Source organism: Vanellus vanellus, assembly GCF_965231255.1.
Source record: "Vanellus vanellus genome assembly, chromosome: 1".
In the NCBI taxonomy this organism is placed as follows: Eukaryota; Metazoa; Chordata; class Aves; order Charadriiformes; family Charadriidae; genus Vanellus; species Vanellus vanellus.
Window position 1 is genome coordinate 10,998,839 of NC_138905.1, and position 27,560 is coordinate 11,026,398.

The following is a 27,560-nucleotide window of genomic DNA, read 5'->3' on the forward strand; positions in this document are numbered from 1 at the left end:
AATGTTTTGTCTGTTAAGAAAAAGATTCCGGGTGCGTATTTCTCTTAAAGAATTCCAAACAGTTTGTTCTGTGTGGGCATTTGTAATGACATTAGGCTATTATATGTTGCTCTTCCCTTTTGTGTATTATTTATTCTGATACTGCTAGGCTATGAGTGGGAGGGAATCAAATGGACAGGCAACTAGACAAATCTAATGGCAGAAAGTGATGTACTGTGTGTAGAGTAGGATGCAGTTTATATTTCTCTATCTCCAAAGAGATTCAGGGGCTTTGAACATAGGTGTACTCTGCTGTTTTAAATACTCTAAAGTATTTTTCTGCCTCAATCCAGTTGCTGTTGCAGAAACTCACAGGTATCTTCATCACATCTGCCATTCCTGACCATATACTTCTGTTTCAGTAGCACATCTTAAATGACCCCCAGATCCGTGTGTGTATAGGTATAAACCTGATTTGCTCCTGCAGCCAAGAGAGTATTGAGGATTCCCTTCACAGTCAGCTACCTGGAGTGCCAGTCCCTTTCCACTATCTGTGAAGAACCAAAAGATTATAATGAAAATTTACAACATTTATTTTAGCTTGCATTATCTAAAGTTTAGGCGGCTGATATCAGATGAGATTAGTTCTACCAAACGGTCCCCGGGTTTGCATGTGTGTTAATGCCTTCCATCGCATAGGTGTCTCTTTTCTGAAACACCCTTTGGTATGCTTTCTTTTTGTTACACTTTCTTTGTTATGCTTTCTTTAGACTTTTTTTTGTCTGCCACATTGGCCTTGCATTCCGACTGATTGTGGTGTGATAGTAACATAACGTAATTGAATTTCCGTGCCTTGGAAAAATGTACAAAGCTTCCGGAGATCAGCTGGGTCAAACATCTGATACATACATCTGCCTTCAGGTTCCACACTGCTATAGTACTTAGAAGTTCACATATTTTCCAGAAGTCTGGTAACATACTGCCTACGATAATTAGTCAGTTTGTGTGATTTACATTATGTATGTCACTTGCATCAATGCCTGCTGAGTATGCTATGGATTCTTACTGTTTCCTCCTGCTGCTCATCTAATATCTATAACATTTATCCACCAGCCTCCTGATCGTCTTGGCTGTGCCTGGCTGAGTGTTTAGCTTTTTAGAAACATATTCATATTCATGGAATACTCTGTTACGTTCTTGAAGGAATTGGATTCTCACTGGTCTGAATTCAATTATTTGACTTCTTTTATAAACTATGCCCTTCTGACTAGTCTGATCATCTTAAGAGTTCCTTTTTTCATGGCAAATAAAGGAGAGAAAAGGGAGGCTTTCCTTCTTGTCTCTGGACAGTTGAGAGAGTAACAAACATAGGCACCTTAACTCATTTTTTATATGTTGGTTTTAAGGCCATTTGGTGTTTTGTTTATGTTTTAAAGAAGTATGAGAAGTCTCTGAGTTTATACAGGCACATTTTTCACACTGTTTTCCACGTTTGAAAAAGTGAAGCCTACACTGTATCCACACTGAGTATCTTCCTTCATACTCGGTGCAGTCACTCCCAAAAGCAAAATTGCCTAAGTTCCTGTAAAATTATGCTACATCTTATTATAATTTGGAAACTATACTGTGTAACATTAGGTTTTTAAATCCATGATGATTCGTACACAAAAGCTGGCATTTCCAGAGAAAAGAATCTGAGCAGTGTTAGAAAGAAAATGAAAGAAAATTAACAAGAGAAATTTTCCTGTTGGCGAAATTTTTGTGTACAAAACCAGCTTTTGCATCAAAAGGGAAACACAGTTTGGGAAGCAGAGCCCAGGAGCTGCTCTTCGCCTCTCCTTACCAACACCACCTTAGCCAGGTGGTGTTCCATTGACTAAAAGGGCTACTCCAGATTTACAAAACTGTACAAAGAGAATGAGTCATTACAGAGCCTCAGCTTGGCTTCAGAAAATTACTTGAGCATGCTCGTCTGCAATTACATAAAAAAAGGATTGGTATTCTGGTTTTATTAGGAATACTTGCAAGAATCCTACAACAGGAGAAATAGATTTTTCCAGTTTACCTTCAGTAGCGGCAACAATGTGAAAGCATATTGCTTTCCATCAGAAAACAGAAAAGCACCATATGAGTGAGCCAAAGGCAGTCTTCCTAACGTAACTTTTGTCATTCTCTGGACAAAGCCCAGTAACCAATATGTCCACTGCGGGGTTTTTCCCAGCCTCTTAAAATAGTCTTGTTGAATCTAACTGGTTGTATGCAGGTACAGATTTATCAAGAAGGAGAAAAGGTAAAGAGGCCGTAGCCTCCCCATAAATGTCTCATCATTTTGGATGTGTGCCTTGTCACGTTGCAAGGGAAAGACTGCACTGAAATCACAGATGCCTCCAAGTATAATATGACAAATCAGTCCCCTCTTTATTGGCAGCATCTTCTGCCCTCGGGTTACTTGTTCTGAATCAAATTCCAGAATTAAATATTGCAGTTTTTTCTGTCAAACAAAGCTGAGTAATTTGTTTCAAGTAAAATTTTCTGCCACTAGCTAAAGATTCTAAATTGAAGACAGCTTGAAAAATGGATATAATAGGAAGTGATGCAAGTCCTGGGAGAAAGGACACTCACAAACCACAAACACGTTCTTTCTTCCCGGCTCTGGGTTTGACTGAATATATGGACATACATTTAAAACATTGACCAAAAGAAATAATTGTTCTGATTTCTGCTATCATTTTGATACTATGTCTGTTATGATTATAAATTAAATAAAAAGAGGTCAGATATTTTTGGATTCATTTTGTCAATTTATCTACATGATTACCTGAATAAGTCTAAATAGACAATAGCAGACTTTTGCATAATAAATGTCAATTTCAACAAATTTCTCAGAACAGATTTCTTCAGAAGATTACAAGTTTTGATAAAATTTTAAATTAAAAAAAATATAATAAAAACTTAGGAAGGGATACAAAAAAATGATAACTTTCTTCCTTAATTTCTCAATGAACCTGCTCTTTGTAATATAGTTTCCCATGACAAAATGAGGGTTGCAGTACATTCTCAACTGCCTGAAATGCTTTGAGAATACTGACCAGCATCCTTGTGTAAATACCGTTTCGGATGGTACCAAGTTACCTTTGATGGTTAGTAGAGGAACTTCAAGGTTTCTGCATCATTTTGTTAAGAAAATAGAGTTAGTACCCAAAGACAATGCTTCTATGTGGAAAATGTAGATAATGCACACTGTGCATTCTGTCCTTCCATCTGTCCTTCTTAATTATTATCTTTGCAATCTCAAATGAATATATGAAATGACATATAACTCATTGCAATAACATACAGCTGAGACATGCATCACTTAAGTGCTATTGGCCCCCTTCCCAAAATGGGATTAGGAAGAGGAGTTGCTGATGGTCAGTCCCTCTGCTGTCCCCCTCGAAATTTTCATAGAGGTACTGTGTACCTAATAGTGTTCTCTTCCTAGAAGCACTCATCTATTTATCCACCTGTAGACAAATGTAAGTCACAAATCTTCATCCATCTCCATTTCACTTGAGACAGATGAATATTTTACCTTTCGTATCAATTCATGACTGTGAAATCCTCAGTAGACAATTAATATTTTGTAGTCTCATGAGAACTGTAGCAGCTTACATGTATAGATCAAAATTCATAATTGTCCAGTCTACTTTGCATCAAATCTAGCAAATCTTTGTAGGCAGGCAAAAATCTTCAAAGCTAACTCAGGCACAAGGTATGAGGAAAAATATAGGGAAAAAAATTTTCCAAGCAAAGTTACGATAAAAAAAAAATAAATCTCAGGGATCACGGAAAACTAAGTAAGCTGAGCATGGCCCTGCTAAGAAATTCAGCTGTGACCGAGACCTACAGTCTAAAAGCAAGTGCTTCCCTGCTTTGCATTACTTCTGAAAATAGTCTCTCTGGCATCAGTATGTTCATGCAGGCTGCACCTACCTTATTGTTGTGATTCAGAGCAGTAACATGGCTTTGAAATAAATTCTTTGATTTTACCTTGCTTGACATCGCGTTGATTTGCTGCCTTTTTTTTTTTTTTTTTTTTTTTTTGATACATACAAATCTGATTGATTTTGAGGGAAATAAAACTTGAAAAGCTGGTCCAGATGAGCACTAAATGTCCTCTGGTCCCTAAGTATACCATAACTAATGATAGGTCCTTTGGACAGAACTGGACCACATGCAGAAAAAGAATGTTTGTGTCACAGACTAGAGTAATTCCAGTTTCAAGTAAAAGCTCTCAACCTTATACTACACAGATGTAGGTGCCTCAGAACCAACTACTTTAACAGATAATTAAGCAAACACCGAAGTAACAGCCTAACGACTTAGTTTGCCACTTATATCATTTGAGAACCCAGTTTTCTACTGATCTTTAAAATTGCTATACATAAACAAAAATAAAAGTATACACACCTTTTTTTTTTCATATTGTCATCCTGTGATCAGTTTGGTGAGAAAACCCCTTTGTGCCTGAGTCCCATGAAAGGGAGATAAATGTGTTGGCTGCCATATTCTACAAGAAATCAAACAAGAAAGATGTGAACAATGATGAACATTTTATCTCTTTCTACCACAATGCACTGAGAAAAAATCTCTAATAAAGAGTTTTTCATAGTCTTTTGAGGAGGAAATAAAAAGACACATAAGAAAGTCCCACAGAATTTTGTTAATTCTTCCCATTTAATCTTTTCCCTATATTTTTTTCCCATCCTAGGTTATTCATTTTATGTGAACGTAATTGATCCGTAAGAAGGTGTTGACTAGTGCTTTTTATATATTAATCTCAAAACATATATTTAAAGCTCATAATGTAAAAGATATTGCTGAGTTATGTTGCAATCAGGATTCTTTGATTTTTTTTAAAAAATATTTTTTTCACCCACTGCATGAACAGTTACGTAACTGAATTTCTCAATATAGATATGTTCATTCATAAAAGTATATTAAACTCATCCTTTCATAAAGCTTTCAGAATTCAAACGATGCTTATGACAGGAGAGACTGCCTCCAGTGAGTTGATGGGAGCTCTGCCATGGGGAGTCAGAATTCCCTATAATGCCCTTTGAGCTCTGCAATACATTGTGAAATAAATTACTCTTAACGTATTTCATTGTGTTGTATAGGAAATGTTACTTCACTACAGTATAAAGTATAGAAGGTATGTACATGGTTGTGACATACACAGGTGACGCACACAGTCAAATAGATGTAGTGGGTTATCTGATTAATATTGCGTAATAGTTTAGATCAGGACATACTCCATGAAAGTTACTGAAATTTCATCAGCCTAAAATTGGCATGACAGAAAAGGGATCACACAATGAGAAGCTTTCAAGTACTGTGAACAACACAGGAGCAGTATTGGATAGTGCAGAAAAATTAGGATGAAAGCATTCAGCTGACTGCGCAGCTAAAGAGCTGCAAATGATCCCTGAAGGTGGGAAGTCTGTCCTCTGAGCAACCCTGAGCTCAGACTCTGCAGCTTTTACTCTGTTCTTTAGTGGAGCAGCACTTTTGTCTTGCTCTACCTATGATCTTTAACTCCTCGTGTTTTCACTGGATTGATTCACTGTATTGCGTGTACTTTAAATAAGCAGTACTTTATTTCAGAAGGTTGCTTACATTTATATAAGGAATCTGTTGCGGCACCTTCTTGGAATTTAGATCACCTGTCTTGTCCTCGGAGAAATATCCAAACCACCTAATTTTTTTTGCTCCCCTAGTTGGTTTCAGTACTGTCAATGTTGTTTTGTGTTGTGTTTTTTTTTTTTGTTTGTTTGTTTGTTTGTTTTTTTTTTAAATTGCAGTTAGATTATGAAATGGAAGGTAAGATTTATGAACCATTTGAAGTGGAAAATTAGTATAATACTACATGTTAGGAGCAAAAGTAAAGTCAGCAAATTGAAGTTAATTTAGCTATCTATGATGTCATAAACTTAAGTTAGAGTACAGCCCAAGGATTTAGTGTTGATAAGTTCAACAAGCTAATACTTGGTGCTGCACCAAGGTAGGTTTAATATACGTAGATTCCTACGATTAGGTCAACTTCAATGAGACATATGCATACATATGTACAAATGCACATATATACATACATGTATGTGCATTTATATATGCATATATGTGCACAAATATAAATGATTGAGTCATATATATACACATATACATATTATAAGCTAGTCCTACATACATGATTGGAAAAAAACCCCTCAGTTATGAAATGCTTCATCTGTGTCTGCAGGATTTTCCATTATTCAAAGTACCACTTGTGTCTAATGAGCTTTTATAATCTGGAAAATAAACGTTACTGTTTGTGATTGCAATCGATAGCAAAAAAAAATGAGACCTGTGTTTCATACTAGGTCTCACATAGAAAGGCAATGCATGTTATTAATCTCATTCAGTTTTACAACTGACTTTCACGTGTTCTACTAGTTTAATGTTTTTTTTTTATTTAAATACATTTACGATAATTTAATGATTAGTGATTTCATTGTCAATTTCTTTTGAATCTTAAATAGAAGATAAGGAGAATTCTGGTCTGATCCTTTAGATTTTGCAACCAGGACCTGCTTAAGTAGTCTAGGAATTTCTCTGAATAGCACAATTTTTATTTCAGTCTCATACTCATTCTATTTCTATGTTAATTGTCTAATTAAAACCGTACAGTTTTGTCCACTATATCAAAAAAATCTAATCCCATATCCTTCTACAGCTGGGACCTCTGAAATAGATAATGCAATGAGAAGTTTTGTCATGGGAGTTATGGTGGGATCAGCCACTTAAGTAAAACTTTTGCAATCAGTGGAAAGAAATAACCATTTTGAAGGTACAATTCACCTGACCTATCCTAGAGATCTATTTGCAAATAAGACAAACCACATTCTAGAAGAGTAATTGCTCTTCTTTTTCTATAAAAGGAGCCTTGACATCTAGCTCAGATATGGACATCAGCGCTCAGGCAGATGAATCCTAGCAGCAGGATCTGTATCTCCACCAGACGTTAGGTGCCAGTCACTGTAACATGTTATTCTATATGCATCAAGAAGTAACTTTTAAGCACATTTAACTTTATTTGGCAAAAATGCTAATTTGATTTGGTCTGCAGTTCTAAAACGGCTGCTGTGCTCAACAGCAAGTGTAATTACCATTTGGAGTGTTAAGTTCCATAATTATCTTGAACTAACAAGAAGCACAAGATGGTGTCAATGGTTTTTTGGTTTTTGCTTTTTTTTTAGAAAAGGCTCTAATTAGGAAGTGAAAAATGGAATAGGGGAGAAATTTTGAGCCAACCGTTTACTCAGATACAACATAACTGTCTTGAAATTACAGATACATAACAGGATAACCTCATTAGTCTTATTTCATTAAAGAAGAAAACTGAAGCAGGTCGCAAATCTAAATTTTTGTGCATCTAAATCTAAAGTTTTGTGCATCTTCAAATTACAAATGCTAGTTCTGTTTTCATTGCATTTATATAATCTAATACTTTCAGTTCTCCAAATTCAGTGTTGCTAACTGATCTGATTTTTTGTTCCACAATGCAAAAGGAATTCTGCATGGATTAGTGATCAATTTATCAATAAATAAGTTTGCCTTTTAGTTCTACTTGAGGAAAACCCTACGCTAATCCTTTCTTTTCTCCACCTTTCAAATCTCACTGGGAAGAGTAAAAAAAATAACCCAGAACTGCAGAGATGGTATAGATAGCCTGCAGAATTCTTCTATAGATTCGGTGGTTGACACAAAGCTCATTAGAAAGAAGAGAACTGGGAACACTCATGATTCACACTGTACCTGGAGCAACTGATTGCCTCTTAATTGGTTCTGTCTCCCAGAAGAATTGGTGCCTTGCATTTGCTGAAAGAAGCTGTCCCTCAAAACACACTAGCAGACAGCAGTCTCCCTGTTGACCTGAGGCAAACCTGGCAAGAAGCCCCGAGTTGTCTAAAGAGACCATATATGCTTTTCTCTGAATTCTGTACCTCTCTGGAGACAGCGGCTCTATCCCTGTTCTGGAGTTCACCCCAAAAAGAACACCCAGAGTCATAAGTTCAGTTATAATCTTGGGAAAAAAGCAACAAGAAACACAAGTAAATCAGATTAAAATGCAAGACCCCTAATATTTGTCACAACTGGATAATGGGATATATAACAAAATAGTAACACCTGTCTCTCTCAGGTTTAAACCACAGTCCCACCTAATTTTAGAATTGGGTCTTGGGACAGGCATGGAAATATCCTCAACATTTCAGACAAGTTCACTGTCTCATACTTCAGTGATTTCTTCTGGGTTCAGAATTCATCAATATTTAGAGGTTTAGTTGTTTGCTTGTTAATGGAAGAAAGACAAGGATCCCAGCAAGGTTGCCTTCACCAGCTGGGAAGGTAGAAGATAAAGAACCCTGGGAGCCATTAGAGAAACAAAGATGAAACTGGGAAGAAGAAAGGACAAAGCTGATGCGGGAACTAGTTAGAGGATATAAAATAATCCTCGTAATTCACACCATGGGCCTGTTTGGAAGCACAGACCTTAAAAGCTCGGGGAGTGAGCAGCCCACAAGGAAACAGGGCATGTCTGTCAAAACAAGAGTGAGGAAAAGCCTAAATTTCATTGTTTAAACTTTCCTAGGGAATGGTAACAATGAATTGAAGTATCCTTGAACTTTGAGCAGCTCTCAGTGGACTGTCACACATGGGCTCACAGCCCGCGTCACAATCACACCTCTTGTACACAGCTGAATAAAAAACGATCAAGACTGCTACATTTCCTATTCGATTTCAGCATAACAGTTGGGCCGAAGAGGCAGAAGCAAACCTGCCCACTTCTGAGAACTGCCAAGCTCTCCTTCTGTAAACTACTCATATTCAGCTCAGTCCAGCTCACTTCGTGAACACACTTTCCCAGTATTAGAAGCCTTTGGGAATCACAGCCAACTCTCGGTTGATATAAAGAGGAAACCCAACCATACGTGGCCAGTCAAAAAGATATATGCATCTGATCTCTACAGCTCCCTGCAGCAAAACTAAGCAATGAAGAACTGGGCTCACGTTGCTGTTACAGCACTACCGATTTCTACCTCCTGCAGCAAAACTCTTGAATAAACAACTGCTTTCATGCAGGAGTGCTAACTTGTTGATAGCACCACAGCTATATTTAAAGCTCTTTTCCTGAGGCAGCTTTTCTTTATTGTTGACAGTAAAATGGATGGTCTACGAAAAGAGATTTTTGTGCCACTATTCGTTTTCAACAGTTGGGGAATAATGCAGGGACCGCAAAGCAGATTCAATGTTCTTTAGACTTCTTTAAAATGAGTAAAACTAAAACCATACAATTGATGCCCAAAGCAATTTTAAAAATACTGAAAGTGCTGGCATTGGAGACAACGTCCTTTTCCTACAAAGCAATCAGTTTTTACATGCCCTCATCTCAAAATGTGTGGTGTCCACTCAGTTCTGCTCAACTGAACTGAAGCACTCTTCAAACCAGATTTTCTCTGAGAAAGTCACTGACACCAACAACTTTTCTGTAAACAATACTAATTTGGGAAATGTCTTTGTGATCATTGTTGCTGCATACCAAGCTGCAAAGATAACTGTGTAGGGAGCAGGTCATAGGAAGGGACCATTCCCTTCCACTGGGTAGCTGTAAGGCCACATCCAGAACAATGTGTCTGATTTGGGGCCTCTCGAGGTATTGAGGAGACTCCATAGAGTGCCAGTAAGCTGGTTAAGGGCCAGTGCAAGTGTCATTGAGGAGAGGCTGAGGGTTTCTTTAAACCTCAGGAAATGAGCTACTTTATGGGTTAATATAGAGAAGATGGAGCCAGACTCTTCTCAGAGCTCCACAGCAAAAAAAAAAAAAAAAAAGGAAATGGGAAACATTCAAAAGCTGATGTAAGGGAAATTCCAACTGAATATAAGAAAAACTAAAAATAAAAATCACCGTGAGTGTAGTTAAACACTGGGTAGGTTTGCCCAGAGTGGCTGTGGAGCCTTCTTTGGATATTTTCAGAACTCAGCCATCTCTGTACAGCTTGATCTAATTGGGACATTAACCCTACTGTGAATGTGGGGTTGGACTGGAGACCTCCAGCAGTCCTTTCCTCTCTGAATTATCTTATCAGCCGACAACTGCTTCATAACACATACTTTGTCATAAACCAACATTGTTGCTGAAAAATGCCATTCTTTCCTTCCCTCAAACTCATTTCATCTTTCACGTTGGCATAAAGCGTGTGCTGAATCAAGTTGGGTGACTAACCCAAAATCAATATGTTGGGGGGGGGGGGAGGTGGCAATTAGTTAGGATCATTTCTGCCAATTAGTTTACTAGGCAGCTGCACAAACATCTATGGCGAAAGGACGAAAGGAGATAACGTCAGGGAAACTGTGTGGGAAGAAATAAGCAGGAGTGTGAAGAGAGCTCTTTCAGCGTCAATGCCCATTTATGTCATTTTAAGATGAGTAAGAATCAGTGATCAGTTACTGGTAAAGATGTTCTTTCCAGCTAGACCAGTGCCAAGGATGGTATTATTTTCTTTACGGGGGTGTCTCACCAGGAAGAGTTTAAAGCAGCAATCTGATGCAACTGTTTATTAAACACTCCGTAGTATTTTTCATAACCACTGAGTTGGCCAAATTCCTCCCAGGTAATTATCTTCTATTGCTTGAAGTTCCCTGCTGCAACTGCATACAGATAACATTATTTTCTTTCCTTACCCTATGTATGCCAGCAAGACCTGGCATATCTCATCACAGACTTGGTAAATAAGGGGTTATTTTAAAAAATAATCTTTGCTAAATGACGGAAAATAAACAAACCAGATTTCCTTTGCCTTTTCTTTCTCTGAGCAGTAGGATGATGGGTTTATGGGTAAAGCATTGAGGAATACTCAGCAACGGTGTTTGTAGTTCCCAGTGGCGCCAGTTTTGTCTTTGACAGTAGAGGAGTTAATTCTGCCATTACCAGTGCCTGTTTTCAAAGCGTAACAAACAGCTTTCAAAATCAGAAAGTACACTGCTCAGCAGGGTAGCAGAGTTGCCTTGTGTGTCTTGAAGCATTCTTGATAAAAAAGTGCTCCTTCGCTGCAGCTTATATGTCACATGGAGAAAGGAAAGAAATTCAGCGTGGAGCTTGAAAGCTCCTTATTATGTTGTCTCTTTGTGCTTCTCTGAGATAGGTCAGAAAAGTAATGAAGATTACCAATATACATTCAGTTGCAATTACTGTCTGTAGCTGTAGTTGCCTGACCCTTCTGATTAGAAGACCTGCTTATAATTACTTACAGTTTTGTGCAAATGATGAATGTAAACAAACAATACAGACCACTCAAAAACATGTGTGCACCAAGAATACTGTATCCTTTCCCACATGACTCAGAACTAAAATAGAAACCAGGATTACATGGTGATTTTTGCTGCTGGGTTGGGTAACGTTAGACAGCTTTTTACAGTCTTTAAGCCTCGGTTCCTTGTAAACTGAAAATAATGATACTACCCTTTTTAAATTTTGTCTTTTGCTAACTACCACTGGTTGAGAGTATGTATCACAAAGGGTCTGAGACAGAATTTTTTATTATTTTGATGGAAATCATAGAAATGTAGAATGGTTTAGGTTGGAAGGGACCTTGCAGATCATCGAGTTCCAACCCCCTGCCATGGGCAGGGACACCTCCCACCAGACCAGGTTGCTCAAAGCCCCATTCAGCCTGGCCTTGAGCACCCCCAGGGCTGGGGCATCCACAGCTTCCCTGGGCATCATGACTATTAACTGACAGCATGATGGGCACCTCAGGCGTAATTCTATTTAATGTGAAGGCTGTATCTGTTGTTCAAATGAACTATATTATATGACTTTTATTTCAAAATTTGCAGTTGAGTGCCTTGCGCAGGGTAATTAGATGTCTTGCAAGCCATTTCAGGATCAAGGTTGCAGTCTCCCACATCAGTATGATGTCCTTGGTTCCGAGTCACGGATTTAAATGGCTGTGCTCTTTTCAGTAACCAAACTGTATCGGGAAGGAGGAATTAAAATGATAAAAGAAGTTAAAAACAATGTTGACCTGAGTTATGTTGTACACATATCCTCAAATTTCCGATCTGAAGATAGTAAAATGTATATATTTGACATGTAAATAAAGCCTTTCCCTCTTTGGAAGAGCTACCAATACAGACACCTTGTGAATTCAGCACCAAGAGGAACACGAATATAATGGCACTGAACGACTAGCAGTTCAGCAGTGGACGCCCAAAGTTTTGCTTGTGAAAACCCATGTACATGTGGTCGTAAGGGGGTAAAATTGTGCTGAAACAACTTCAAAGGCAAACATGGTCTTCAGGTTCTTCAACCTTGAAGCCCTATCTTTCACAATGACAATAAGTTTTCAGAAATAATTAGTGCTACCACCACAGTCAATAAGCCCATTAAAATCAGCAGAGTAGTAGAGTCTTTGAGTATGAACGCGTAGTATTTTCTAAATCAGATGGGCAGCTTGATAGCGCTTTCTGGGAAGCAAATGAAAGTCAATTTTACATGACGAATCCAGCTATTGTACTTGGAATTTGACAAAGACGAATTCAGATCCAATTGTATTTATTACTACTGAAAAGGTTGTCTCATAGACTTTTAGGAAAACTTAATTTCCTTCCAGAGGCAGATCATAACCTGAAATTATTTTAGTAAATTTGATTGTTACTGTTACTGAGCTAATCCATATCGATACCTCAATATTTGAATATTTGCATAATATTTCTACTCTTGTTTTTATGCTTATGTTCTCAGTGATTAATTATTTTTCTTGGGAACTCGGTGAACAGCTGTTCAAGTCACTAAATACCGTCAAACACTAATAAGTACTAGTAACTAGTCCAGAACTTATGAATTTTTCTCTGTCTTCAATCATTCGGCAAACACACTAAGCCATTGTACTTATTTCTAAGATTTTCTGCAGCTGTTAATGTTTTTTCTGACCTAGTTAGTTCGTAAACATTAGGAGACTTGCATTCTGTAAGAAATTATACATAGACTATATTTCCTCATGGATACAGAAACAATTTGTTACGCATTGTGTTGCTCACAAATAACATTGCAAGCTGATGGTAGAAACAGGAGTCTCATGTGATACTTTACTGTTCTTCACAAGGTTTTGTCTAGTGATGCTGAGCGTGTCAGCTGGCATGGTAACTCACCAGGGGCTGGGATTAGCTCAGCAAGGCATTCTTCGTGAACGCTACCCTAAGGGACAGTGTAGTTTCATATTTTTGAGACAATTCCAAGCAGATATTCAGCAGACATATCAGGTCTATTTAGGGTTTCTAAAAAGGCAGTGCTGTGGAGTTTTTAAATGCTCTTTACGTTATTCGAGATTCTTTTTGTGGTGACGGTTTGCGGCAAGACATCTTTCTTCAGTTCGTGTAAACCTGAACTGTACATCAGATTTTTATTCAGTCTTCTCACTTACAGTATAGGACGCTTGCTGAGTAAGTTCCAAATCTAGGAGAATGTATGTTCTGCTCTCCTAAAATTCTCTTAATTTTTAGTGGAAAAAGACCTCTTTACTTTCTCTTTTAAATTGATTGAAACTGTAAAGACAGTCAGTGTAATTCCTGCAGGTTCTGGAATCATATTCATTGATGATCATCACAAATACAATGTTTGCTATACTTTATTACAGATTTATAATGAGCATACAACAGTTAATACTATTTTCCAGGTCCCAGATATTTTACATTTCAAGAACCACCAGACAAATTTTAAACCATGTTATGCAAAGAGGCCGTGTTGCATTTTCAGTTTGTGAGGATGTGCAAACCCCTACTATCAATTCCCATATGTGCAGCTTTAATTTTTAAAGATAAATTATGAGCAGGACTTTAACAGCGGTCTTCAAAAGACCGGTACTAAATCTCAGAGATTCTTAATAAAATCATGAGTGTTGGCCTCAGTGCATACAGTCTGTGAGGCATTAACTCTCAAAGCAGTCTCGCTGTACTGTGGCAGCAGACAGAAAAAAAAAAAGCCTCATTTCTGTTTAAAGACAGTTGCCAGAAAGTAAATCTACAGGAGCTGTCAGAGCATTAGCTCGCTATGAGATACTCCTTTGTATTCGTTATTGAAAATGTTCAGTTAATTATACAAGTCCTACTGCATGTGTACTGCCCAGGAGCAGAAAAAGATTTTTAATGAGTTACAAAAAGGTTGGGATTTTTATATCTGCAAATAGATGGCATTTGCTCCAGTGACTTCAGAAAGTATAGGGGGAGTTTCTAAGCCAGTCAGACAGACATATTTAAATACAAATATGTGTGTGTTTTCTGAATCACATTTTCTAGGGTATACAGTTTTGAGAAAATTTTCATCAGAAAAGTTTCCCTATTGCAGGTGGAACTGCTGTCAAAACTAGGTGAAAGCCAACCAATCATAGCCTCAAGACCCCTTACTTGGGCCAGACTCTCAGCTCCCAAAAGAGAGGGTCGAGTGTCTCTGTTCTGTGTGGTGCCAGGGAGAGGTCCCAGCATCTGAGATGTAAGATTTACAGGAATCAGTCTCTGATTTTTTTTCGTCAGTCTTAAGGGTCCTGAATAAATGTTTTCGGTCATTATATTGGAAAATTTTCAGTCCTGCATTATAAAACTTTTTCCCCTTGCATCTCTGATACCAGCCCATCACATTCCTCCATTACTGAAGATTAGGCCCTTCTCTTTTTCTAAAATCCGTAATTCCCAGCTCTCCCTTTTGTTGTAACAGGAATTCCACCGTCTTCCCCATTCCCCATGAAAGTTCAGAAACTCAGAAACATTTTTGGCATTTTCACCCCCATAGAAGACTGAGACCGCGTCTAGAGAGTCATTTAGTGCACTTGGAACATGGACTTATCTCATAATTTTGAGCTTCACCATTGGTTTTTAAGTGATATATAATTTCATTTACTTAACATATTTCTTCCCAGTTCATGGACACTGTAAATAGGAGCATATTCCCTTTCTCTTTTTCTTTCCATCATTTAAATCTTCATCATAAAGCTCTATGAGTGCATTTTCGTGAGTGCAGTACTGTCCCTGTACTTTTTCTCTGTTCTAGGTTTTTAGATGATATGTTTTATTCAAATGTATCTCTGTGGACTTTAACCACACACATCAGTTCAACAGCACAATGAAATGTCAATTTTAGGATATGTCTAGTACAGCAGTTTGAGGGAATCAACATGGCATGAAATGAATAATAATGGCACTTCTGAATGCTGAAAGAGAGGAAAAATGTGAAGTATGTATTTCAGTGAAAAGCAGGTACTTTAGACTATAAAGATTTCCAATGGAATGTTGCAAACAAACAAACAAAAAAGTTTAACAGAAGACTCTGGGCACAAGCTGAAAGATAAATTGATATTTCTCCAGACTGGTAACAACTTTAGGAAACATCTCCACGTTACTGTAAACAATGCTTCCAAGCATCAATCTTCCAGGGACCGTAGAACTCTGAATTCTGCATAACACTGTGGAATACTCTGCATAACATTTCTCTTCATCCCTCCTGAGCAAAATTTGGATTAGCACATTTTTCCGGTTTTGACTGGACTGATTCCATGTTTATCCTGATTAATGGAAAGGATCATCCCTCATTGCTCTGTTGGACAGATTATGCAGGCAGTTGAGTCCCAGTAATAATTACAAATATTCATTTTTGTGCTAAAATTTCCTAGGTTCTCTACAGCCAGCCACAAAACACTCTGGTGGTCCTGGAAGACAGATTTGGCTTTCTTTAGTATGTTAGACACAATGAGCTTTGTTAGAATTACCACAGACCTTACTATCACACCGAATCGACAATTTCTCATACTCTTATACTTGGTAGTCTCATTAGCAACATCTACTTCAGTAATCATTCTTATTTAATAATAGAGAAACAACATCTCAACAGTGGGCTGCTACCACTGTACCAGGTAATGTAAGTAGGCAAAAGAAATCTATTAATATAATAGCATTACCTGTTTTCCACATGAGCAGTCAGTGCAGAAGCATCTGCTCTGGTACCCGAGATGTGCAGCACACACGACTGTGCTCACCAGTGTGTAGTTCCAGGGAGATATGAGCAAGACTTTAAGCATATTTCACCGAAGAGCCTCAGAGCTGCAATAAAAATCTGAGGGGGAATCTGGAAATCATGGTGTGAGGAATGAATAGGCAGGTTCTTACCAAAAATTTTCATCTTCAGTTCCCATGATAGTGTGCCTACTAGGTTTATAGCACAAAAGAGTGTGAACATATTGCGTTAGCTCGAGTATGTGTACAGATATATTTGTGTATACAAATGCCATCTTCCACCTCCTTCTCAAAGAAAGCTTTATAGACTTACATATGCCACCATGTGTTAAGTAATTTTTTATGGGCTATAAATGACTTGGGCAAGCTGTGAAAAGAAACAGCTTGTTCCACAGCACTAACAGTGAAGGCTCAGTGTGTATTGTCTGTGCAGTAAATGTGCAATGAGCCACCCTCCAAACTAACTGGAATGAAAACACGTCATATGTGGTTCTTACGCCAATTCCTATTCACTGTGTATACATCCCTGTGATAGGATGGCTTCATGGCAAAGGGAAAGTACCAAAATATTTTGTTATTTGCAGTACTGAGTCAGAAAACGTCAGTATTTTTTTTCCAGCTTGGTTACTACTTTTAAAATCTTTTGTGTGCTTCTGAAAACTAAGCCTGTATTAGACAGGTAAGTAACACCAACTCCTGAAGTCAGCACTTCATCCTTGAGCTGTTTTTCCATGTATCATCCTAATGATCTAAATTCTTTAAAGATCTGCAACTAATTTTATCCATCTACCTTTGAGGCTTGATTTTTTTCTGTGTCCAAAATGCCAAAGGGAATGAAAAATCCCTACCTTAGCAACTCGCTGCCAAAGCAAACGGGGAAGTTCCTACGTCTTCCTGTTATGCAACATGTTCTTTGGATCACATTTAAATGCAATATGACTGGTTTTGCTTATGTCTGACCTACAAATGTGGCAGAAAATATATAAATAAACTTTGTTTTCATGTCAATCTGCTCCCTGAGTGGCCAGCAGGTTTCCTAACAGTACAATTACTTTTCAGAAATGCAGTCTTCAATTGTTTTGGTTTCATCGCTTTCATTTTTAGCTGCTGTTTTTAGGAAATATGTTGTTCTTATAATATTTTTTAAGCACTTTGTGTATTTGAATTTAGGTTGGGGGATGTTTGTTTACACCCCAATTACAAAATATTCTGTTCAAAGGATTGTTTTCTGTTAGGAGTCACAAAGGTAAATAATATACAAAACCTCCTTAGCAATCTAGTTTTTCCCCTTCTGATACTGTGCTACCTAATGTTTCTGAATTATATTTATTATTATTTGATCCTTTTTATTATATCTTTGGGCAAATTTTCTATTATCTCTTGCTACTATCCATGGGAGTCATTTCACTCATCTTAAAGTGCTTTTATTATTTCCATTATACTTTCATCATATTGTAATATCAGCCAAATGGACTTTAATCCATTTCCTGGGGTTTCTAGTAGTTCAAGCCAGAATGTCTCATTTCAAGACATCAAGCAGAAAAAAAGAACAAATAAATCTGTTGTGATATTCACATCTTCATATATATATTCAGAGCGAGAAGGTGTAAACTTCTCATTCTTTTGGCACAGAAATTGAAGGTTGGCTCAGAAGGGATTTTGTCATTTCAGACTATATTGTCAAACGCTCAAAAACTTGCATATCAAAACTAAAAAAAAGATAGAAAATGTATTTGCCATGGGAGAGGGAAAGTAGCTGAAAATTTGTCATCATTTAAATGAGAACCTAAGCAAAATCTAGTAAAATCCTCTGTTTTGTATAGGTAAAACCCATTTTGATTTCTCATTCTGACATGGAAAAAGAGCTTGCAGACTCACTTGTCCTACTTTAACAGAACATTTACGTTATATTACACAAAGATTATTGTAGTATTGTGCAAAATACTTTGCTGAACTGTGGTTATGTCAAATACAGACTTTTAAGAGCAGTTTGCAGATTTCTTCTCCCTTTAGCAGCACATTTTCTCCTTGGTAAAGCTGCAATAAAATAGGCTTAAAATAATCAAGGTTCAGGTTGCTCTGTATGTATGACATTAAATACTTTTCTTCTTTTCCCTGTATGAACTTTTGTCCATCTGAAAGCCAAGGCAAAGTGTGCCTTTCATCATCAGAATTTCAGACATGCTCCAGCAATCTGTCTTTTATGCAGCTGAATCCGCAGCGTCTGATATGTCTCCTTATGTAAGATGCTAAAACTGTGAAAAGAAGACTGTGAACGTATATTTAGGCTCAGGCAGTGATTTATGGTGAGGATGAAAGGGAGAAAAGGTGGTTGAAAAGAGTTTTGCCTTCTGAGACATGGGGCTGCATAGTTCCCCCTTTCAGATCCAGGCTGCACCTATCTTTGAAGTTCGAGTAAAATAGCAAGAAGAATTTCAGCCACCATTTTAACTTTCTCTCATTGAAGTGATGGGAATAAGTAGAGCTGTAGATTTACATTTCACTGTTTAAAAATCAGTTTTCTAAATCAAAGCCATCAACTATCTCTGAAACGCATCTCAACTATCACTGAAAAAAAAGGCAGACACTTCCAGAAGGCATTTGTCCATACTAAGATATAAGTTTAAGGAGGTGCTATCCCTGTTGACTACAGAGTCTAGAGAGTTAGAGTTAAACACCTAAACTTCCTTATGATTATCCCTGTTGTTAGTTTATTATTCTAAACCAAAGCTAAATTTGGGGGAATTTTGGTATTTGAATGAATTGCAAAGGGGATGTTGATAGAATTATCAGCTTTCCCTTCCACAGAAGTATAAATAAGTACAAATAAATATAAATAAATACAGATAGGACATATCTAGTAGGAAGTACTATGAATTAGTTCTGTAACTGTCTTGACTTCCCTCACCCCATTTTTATTCTCCCTCTACCTACCACCTGTCAAATACGGGTATTCTGTGTTCATCTTCATCATTAAAAGCAATCTCTATAGTCATCTCTGATCACCTTAATTGGTTGAATGTGATAGATACAGTTCTCACGATTTTCTTTGTATTTATTCCAAATACCTCTACGGTACAGGGGTCAGTCTCACTAAAATATTGAAAAAAATCTTTCTGGAGAAATCTCCGACCCCCTATACTGCCCTCTAGGTCCCTGACACAGGCAGCTTCTCACACTAGTGAAACTTTCTTCTCTAGTCACCTCCTCTAATCTTATTGTCTCATTAACATCTTCCTACTGCCTCACTAACCTTTTCCTACAATATTTTATAATGCCACTTAACAGAAGTAAAACCAGTTGAAACTGGATAAGTACAAGCCAATGACTTTTATTTTTCATATTTGCGCATGAGTAAAGTATCAGTGTTATTTTCCCATAAATCAGTGTACTTCAGGCCAAGAGCTTTTGCGTATGGCATGAGTCCAGAGTCAGCATTATTTTTATCTTTTTTTTTCTTTTGAAATAAATGAATCAAATCTCTGAAAGAGGCACACACACACGGAGTGACCAATAAATGGAACAAAGTTTATATTTTTTTCTGGAAAATATTTCACATATCAAAACCTGAACAGGCAAAAGGCCACCTCTGTTTTCAAAATGTATTTTGTGCAACAGTTTGTTTTTTCTTCATCTGAAAATAATTCTGAAAACTATTTTCCTTCAAATATTCTTTGCTTAATCCTGCTAATAATCTGGGCGTACAGGCTAAATTTCTGCACTTGTATATTCAAACTTTTGTGGGCAGTGAGCCTGCTAGCTCCAAGAATCATAACACAAAACTGTCAGCTTGTTCATATGCCTGAGCCTTAAAGCCAGCCACCCTCACTGCCCACAAAATTGCAAATTGTGTTTGCTGCGAGCAAAGTCCCTGAATTCTGCTTGTCTCCCTCATTACATGATTGCATGCGCGTCACATCAGAAGAGACAGGGAGATATTAATGAAAGACCTTAATCTTCTTTGCTCATCTCATAATATACAGTCTGTTCACAGCAGTTCACATCTACAGGGTAAGGAGAAGGAAGGGAAAAGAGAGCAGTTTCCTCGGTTCATGCCTGTTCCCACCGCAGAGCATCCCTGTATCCCAGAGGGAACCCATTTGTCAGGAGTTGAACTGACAGTGTTTGCCATCTCAGAGGAGCCTGCACACAGTATCCCTACCTACCGTAGGTAAGGGAGGGAATAAATTGTAATAACACTTGAGCCTTTCCTGTATAACGACGCCTAGACTTGATGTAGGCAGATTAGAGAAGACTGTACACACACCAGGGACCCTCAACAGCTGCAACTCCTCTTCAGAGCAGGGGAAAAAACAGGCAGCCTTACTCTGAGCTTTAGTTTGTCCCATGACCTATTGAGAGCCCCACGCAGGGCAGACTGGTGGTATCCGATTGCAAGAGGAACAACAAATTTCAGAACCTGTATGTATTCAACCTCATCTCTGGAGCTCGGGAACATACTTATTGAGACAGTCCCATGCCAGTAAACCCAACATCTATTCAAAGCACTGTGAGACAGGAGGAAGTAGTCGTTAAAACTCTATTAGATGCCTGATTTTTTCTTACAGTAGGGAACACAAAGATAAAACCAGCCTACAGAGAAAATTGTGGCAGTTTTCAGGGAGAATGAACTATGTGGGAGAAAGGTGAAAGACAAAAAGAAGGTAATGAAAAAATCTCAAAAGGATGGAAAAGACTGGAGCCTGTAAACTTTGGGAGGTATTGCTTATAAAACTCATCCATCATTATTTTCAACAGCTTTGCCAGTAGCTCAGGTCCCAGCAAAAGGATGAAAGGCATGAATACAAACAGCTGGTACTGCAAGTAACTGATGTGATGTTAATTTAAAAAAAAAAAAAAACAAACAAAAAACAAAAAACCAAAAAACCAAACTGAAAACAGAGAGACGGGTTTGTTTAAAAAATATTGGATTTTTTTGATGTTATTTTGAATTCTTAGTATATTTACTTTTAAAATTATATTAAATACCCTTTTGCTTTACCTTCAGTTGGAGTTGTTTAATACTAAAATGTAAATAATAAATTGGTAGGATTTGGAGTAATACTGAATTATTTATTGAAATAAGATGATCTTATCTTGTGTTCCTGAAGCACAGCTGTCTGCTGGAGGATGGATTTCTGGTTCTTAAAATAGTGTTAAAGAAATCCAGCAGAAACATATCTCTTGCTACAACAGCACTCAACAGAAAATCATGTCTGTATGAGCTTCATGGATTATGGTTGAGGGATACATCACAGTGGCATAGGTCCTCATCAGCCTTTTTAAGTCTTTCTGTTTTCTCGTGGGATTAGGAATCACACACCTGTGATGTCCTGTTTATATTTACATCATCAAAGTCTCTCTTTACAGTACACCCAATCCCAGTTACTAAATCCAAACAACTCAGAGAAGTAGAAGTTATTATCTCCACTTCTGAGATTAGGCACAGAGGTGAAGTCTAAGATCACAGAAAGTTACTAAGGGATGGGGATCTTAGGACAGAACCCATGTTTTTGAGTTGTCTTTAATCATGTCCCATATTTTAAAGCTGTAAATTTTCCTTTTTTTGAATCCAGTTCTTAAGAACTCCCCTTGGATTCCTTAGATTTTATGGCATGCTACTACGTGTTCTAACTTTCTAAATATTACAAACATGCCCTAACACAGCTGAATCTGAGATTTTGTTTATTTAAGAAACACAGCTACATAAGGAGCATTTGAGTTGTTTAGTTCTGGAGGACATGATGTCTCGTTACACAGCGTTAGGGATAACTATAGATGCACCAAGTCCAGGTCATTAGATCCCTATGAGACAAACAGTAGTAAAATACATCAAAGAAGTGCCTGTATTCTATCAATAAACACTGTACAGACCTCTCAGAGATTCATTAATTTAATGTCTCAGGTATCAATACAGATAAAGACCTGAGGAAATAAAATTAGTTCTAGCAAAATAAGTCTTCATCTCCGATCATATGCTTATGATGGCACTATGCTAATCATTACTTATCTCTTCATCTTAGACTGAAAGGTTATGGAAATTCTGAAGCTTAGTACTTACTCTTTCAGAATTATAAACGTAACAGATTCAGAAGAAACAATACTTCATGTTATACTCAGAAATTTCTTTCTGAGACAAGCTGGGAGACAGATTTCATTCACTTCAATTTGCTTGTGAGGAGCACTCATGCAAAAGACAACAAATACCAAATACCAGAAACCACTAATGCAAAAACTTGTAGATTTCTTACTCCCAAACTTTCTCCAAGTGAACATTTACAGAGTTGCATCATGTAGTCTCATAACAGCCATTTGCACTGTCACATAATTTCTCTCCTTGGCTGACCCCCTGATCTGGATTCTTTAATTTCCATACTGGATTATTTTTATTTCTCCTGGGAATTCTTTTAGCACAGGCAGATTTGCTCTTTCTGAGACAAAACCTAGGTTCTGGAGGCAGTCTGCTCATCTCCCAGTGGTGTGGAGAACACGTTTGCTTCCCTGTGCTCCATACTGACAGTCAGCACTGATGCAGCTGTCCCTGCACCACCAAATACTCCAATGTTCTCCCTTGATGTCACCCAGGGCAGCATCACGCTGTCTATAAACCACCATCATCATGCTACAATAAAACAACTCTAATTTGCTCAGGCTCTTTGCACCAAAATATGCCAAAAAATAAAACTTTTGTGCTCCTGCCAGAAGGCAACAAGATAGGGGTCAGAAGACAGTGGGCTAATGGCAAAGCAGTGTGGATGTGTCTGGTCTTTAAAGGTGGCTTGTCTGCAGCAGCGGAGCAAGCTGTTGTTCTGCATCAATATTGGGAAACCTGGGATTGCTCGCTGGGATGTGTGCTTTCAGAAAAGTGGAAGTAACATGAGTATTCATAATCAGAAAGTGTAAAAATAAAACCTGAAATGGTACGCATTCCTCTTAAAATGCAGCCACTTCTCTGAGCACACACAAAAGGAAAAATAGGAGGAGCAATCCGGCTAAAGCAAACCACAGCTCTACGGTCCTTCCTCTTCTAGATACATGATGGATAAGGCATGCTAGTCCTATAGATTGTAGCCACAAAATATAGGAAAATAAAGCTGGTTCTTTTGTTGTTGGTTTTTCTGTTTGGTTGGCTGGGTGAGGTTTTTTTTTTTTGTTTGTTTGTTTTGTCCTGCTTATTTTTTTCCAGCATCTGAGTTCTTTGATTGAGTAGTAAGAGGATGATCTGGACTGTAAGGAATTAAAAAACCCATCACCACAACCCCAAATTAACATTGCCACGTTCAGCAGGCCAGGCTCACTGGAAGCTGCTCAGAAGGACCTTTCTGTGATTTTAAATCCTTAACCATAAAGTGTATGAGTCTTGAAGATCCAGAAGAGAATTTCCTACATATTTTGGAAAAAAATAATTCTGTTATAAACTTCATTTGGAAAGAAAAATGCTGGGAAATGATTATCAATATCCCTCCCCCATTTTATTTCTAATTCCACTGCTCTAATACCCCCGATCTTCTGGAAGAGAAGGAACCTGTACTAACTTATACACAACAGTGGAACAAAATGTCAGTTTATGTATTTTCTTACTTCTGTTTTCTGGCCATCTGGCATCCATTCAGCAAATTACTTTAGTAGATGCTCATCGGGTAGCAACACTTAGGCATCTCATACTTAAATTTCCAAATTTAACCTGCTCACACTCGGTCCATCTGTGTGAATAGACATTGTCAATCCCAAAAGGCAATTCAACTTATTCTAAGACAAATGTGTAAATTAGCTCAGAAGTCTGCATTTAGACAATTGAACTGAACGAAATTCCTGCCGTTGTCCGCTGAGATTTACCTACTCATTTAAAGGCGTTGCTGAATTACCCTTAATAACACAGGCTGATGGGAGACAACTATTTACTGCTGTCTTGGGTAATTTTGTTTGACAGCGTGCATCTGATCAAAAAGGAATGGGAGCACAATCCATAGTTATCAATCCCTGGAAGTTGACAAGAGCAGCGCAGATGACACATCCTGTGATTTACAGCAGCAGCCATTTAAAACTAATAGCAGAACTAATTAACCTTTCACAGCACGGAGTGTGACGGTTCTACAAGAGCAACAGCTTATGTAGCCATCACCATAGCAAATTTAAACCCCTTTACTTCTCAAACACTTTGCAGCAATTTAGTTAATTAACCATCGCCTTTTAATTGTTAATGGATTTTTAATAAGTCTGGTCCCCTAAAAAGAGGTGTATTGTCATGTAAAAAACACTGATATTTTTAATCATAGCTATATATTTTAAAGAATTGATTAGCTACTGTTAATGTGTTCCTAGAGTGAACACGATGCTGCTGTGCATGGCTGTGGTCCTCTTCTGGTACGTCAGTAAGTCTGCATTTGATATATATGTAACAGGTAAAATATCACACAAATTGAGCTTAAATATTTATTATCCCTTTCCATATTTACTCTATCATAAGTTTGTAGAAAGCAAAATCATCTTTTCCAATTCCTTGTTTCCTAGGCTAAATTAGAAAGTAATGCTTTTAGTATTTAACCATATGGTTCTCTGTCACGTGTTTCACCCGGGATACATCTTCTCGAGGCAAACAGTAATATTCAAGTTACAAATTACTTCCTCTTGTCTTAGAAAACCGTATGAGTACTTCCCTAGAAAGACACGCAACATCTCTTTCACTGTATTTACTTTCTTCAGAGATGCACTGTAGCATTTGTTTATCATCATCCAGTGACTACCAAAATACCCACAATCAGTTCTGTTTACTCATCACTTACCCTTGATGTTTTCTAAACATATAGAAGAATGCAAAAGGTTGTGACTGGGCACTGTGTTTTCAGCTATTCCTACCAATGCAAACCTCGGGGGCGTCCAACCCCGTGACACCCTGAACAACCTTATTTCTGCCATATCAGTCAAAGAACATTCACATCCACCTCAGCCCATTGTGAACTCTCTCAACAGCTCATCAGCGGTTCATTATTAACGCTTCCCCTCATCAGTGTATCTCTTTTTCTAAATGTATTTCCATTTAAAGAATCCACTCTACAAACAAGTGTATATTTGAGCAATTCTTACAGACCTGTCAAAGGAAAGATGTAGCAAATATATACAGGAAAGAGGGAACAAAGTCTAACAGTGGAACAGATAGGAATTGCTTCTGAGTCTTCAAAATTCTTCTAGGTTTTGAAGTGGTGATTTATTTTAGTGCCTTGTTTCATAAGGCTGGTGTTAAGGCTTTTTCACTGCGTGCTGTGGGAGAAATGAAAATTAGTATGAAAGCACAAGAGAGCTATCATGCTTCATGTGCTCGCAGCTGGAGATCATTGTTTTCCCCATGAGGCTTAAATTGTGAAGTAGGATTGTTTGTTGTAAAGAGTATCTGGGGATACAGAATAGTCCACTTAAAATTTCCAGATGCTGAGAAACGGTGCTGGAATTTTGAAACACATTCTAAATTACTGAAAGCATTTCTCCCTTTTTCTAGCTCGCAGCATCACAGGTACCATCCAACCTACCTGATCTCATTTTAGGTTGAATGCATATCTAAGTGAAAAAGAAGGTATTAAGGCAATTAAGAACAACAAGGTCCTAACTGTTTCAAATAAACCTTTAAGGACAGAGATGGAATAAAGTAACCTGAGCATATTTTCCAGAAAAGGCTGTTGTTAACTAAAGAGTGCCTAAGACTAATATTAAGTTTGTGCTACAGCTGTCCACGCCAGGCTTTTATCATCATCAAGCACTGGAGTCAGTGCAAGAATCAGTATTGATCAAAAAGCCAGATTTATGCAACGCATTTCGTGTATGTCATGTTTTCATCAGTGATTTTGGTAGTTTATCCACAGAGCAGAGGAGGCATAACAGTTTTTTTCTTGTATCTGTTTCCAGTCATTCAAAATCCAGAGTTTATCCAAGCTAGACCCACTGGGCCCTCAAAACTTTCCAGAAAAAGTTAATTATAACCATAGTTTAAAGCTTGTTGACACATGATGGAACAGATTAATGAATAACAACAGGGACATTGTTGGCCTTTCCTTCTTTGAGCCCAACTACTAAAGTTCTTTTCTGCTGCCATCACAAGATGACACCTCCATTCTCTTTGCACAAAAATATAGCAGGAAGCAAGATGTTATTATTGCATGTTCAATCCTTTAGGAAGGGTTTTCTGATGATTAAATATGTTGAAAGAATTAACTGCCTCCTAACAGGTCCTCTCCCATTTAAAAGCTATGGGTGAAACACTGACTTGGCTGAATTTGCAAATTTGTTATTGACTGTACCTAAGTCAGATTCCATCTTCATTTTGTGAGGAGTGTTAAGGGGCCAGGTTGTAGCTGTGATTATTTGTTATTAAATTTTTAATCACGATCACCAAAAATTCTTTAAGTAGGAAAACCAATAGAATGTATGATTGCTCATAGACATCTGTGACACAACAGTTGGCATTTTTAGTGAGGATTATTCAAATTTTGTTATATATTTGTGATACAAATAATCTCTAAATGCTGCTTTGTAGCCTTCTACTCTTTAAGAGAGGAGTTTCTCCAGATGTATCATAATTGTTTACTTTCTGCAAAATTGTTTTGCTCCTTACAACCTTTTGGCACCAGCTTCTAGAATTTCCTGGTAATGGGTTAAAGCTCCAGCCTGTTGGAACCCGAAACTACATAATAAAGACTCCCAGGGACTTAATGGTTTGGATTTATTTTTTTTTATTAATATCTAAAGAGAAAAGGAAAGTGAAATAATATTTTACAGTAGCAGGACAATAGGTATAGAAACACAACCCCTGTTACGACATGATGCTATTATAGACAGCATTGAGCTGAGGGCATGGGCTCTGCTTACACCATTACACTCATTTAGGAGATGTAGCCCTGTTCTACTCTGCCTGGCTTCAGTGAAGCCTTGTGGGAGGACAGGCAAGGGAAAGGTGAAGCAGCTTTGCTTGCATTTAATTCTGTGCCTTCTCTCCATCCCTGGACTGATTTAGAGAGAAATCCACACAATGTGGGAATAGCGGGCCTGTATTTCTGCCCATATAGGAAGGGAAATCACCTTTACTTTTAAAGGTCGCAGGGAGCACTTCACTTTAAATGGTGTGAATGATGTTGCTCCATATACATAAAAAAGTGAAATGAAACTTCACCGAAGTCTTAATTCACTGCCTTTAAGATTCTTAATTTTAACACTCCATTGAATGTTCTCCTTTGTTTTTATTTTATTTTCTTTTTTTTTTTTTTATGAGATAACTTCAGAATCTTGTAGTAAAGGTTTCTGTGAATTGTAGTGACCATTACATGACTTGTAATGACTTCTCATGAAATTTGTATTCTTGGGAGCAAAGCTACTCTGAAGCAAATACATTCTGAAGCATATAAACTAGTTACACAAGTGTACTGCATATATCTACTACCCTTATATCGCTGACTAAAATCTATACGCTATCCTGAAAAAAGGGACCAAAAAAAATCCCAAACCAAAAAAAAAAAAAA

The 27,560-nt window shown here is 37.6% G+C and overlaps 1 protein-coding gene across 1 annotated transcript in view; it reads left to right on the plus strand.

Annotated features, from left to right (window-relative positions):
• Positions 1-27,560, plus strand: part of PCLO (piccolo presynaptic cytomatrix protein) — a gene marked incomplete at both ends in the record, with an annotated part of 381,090 nt that overhangs the window by 347,814 nt on the left and 5,716 nt on the right. The gene's annotated exons all lie outside the window — the stretch shown is intronic.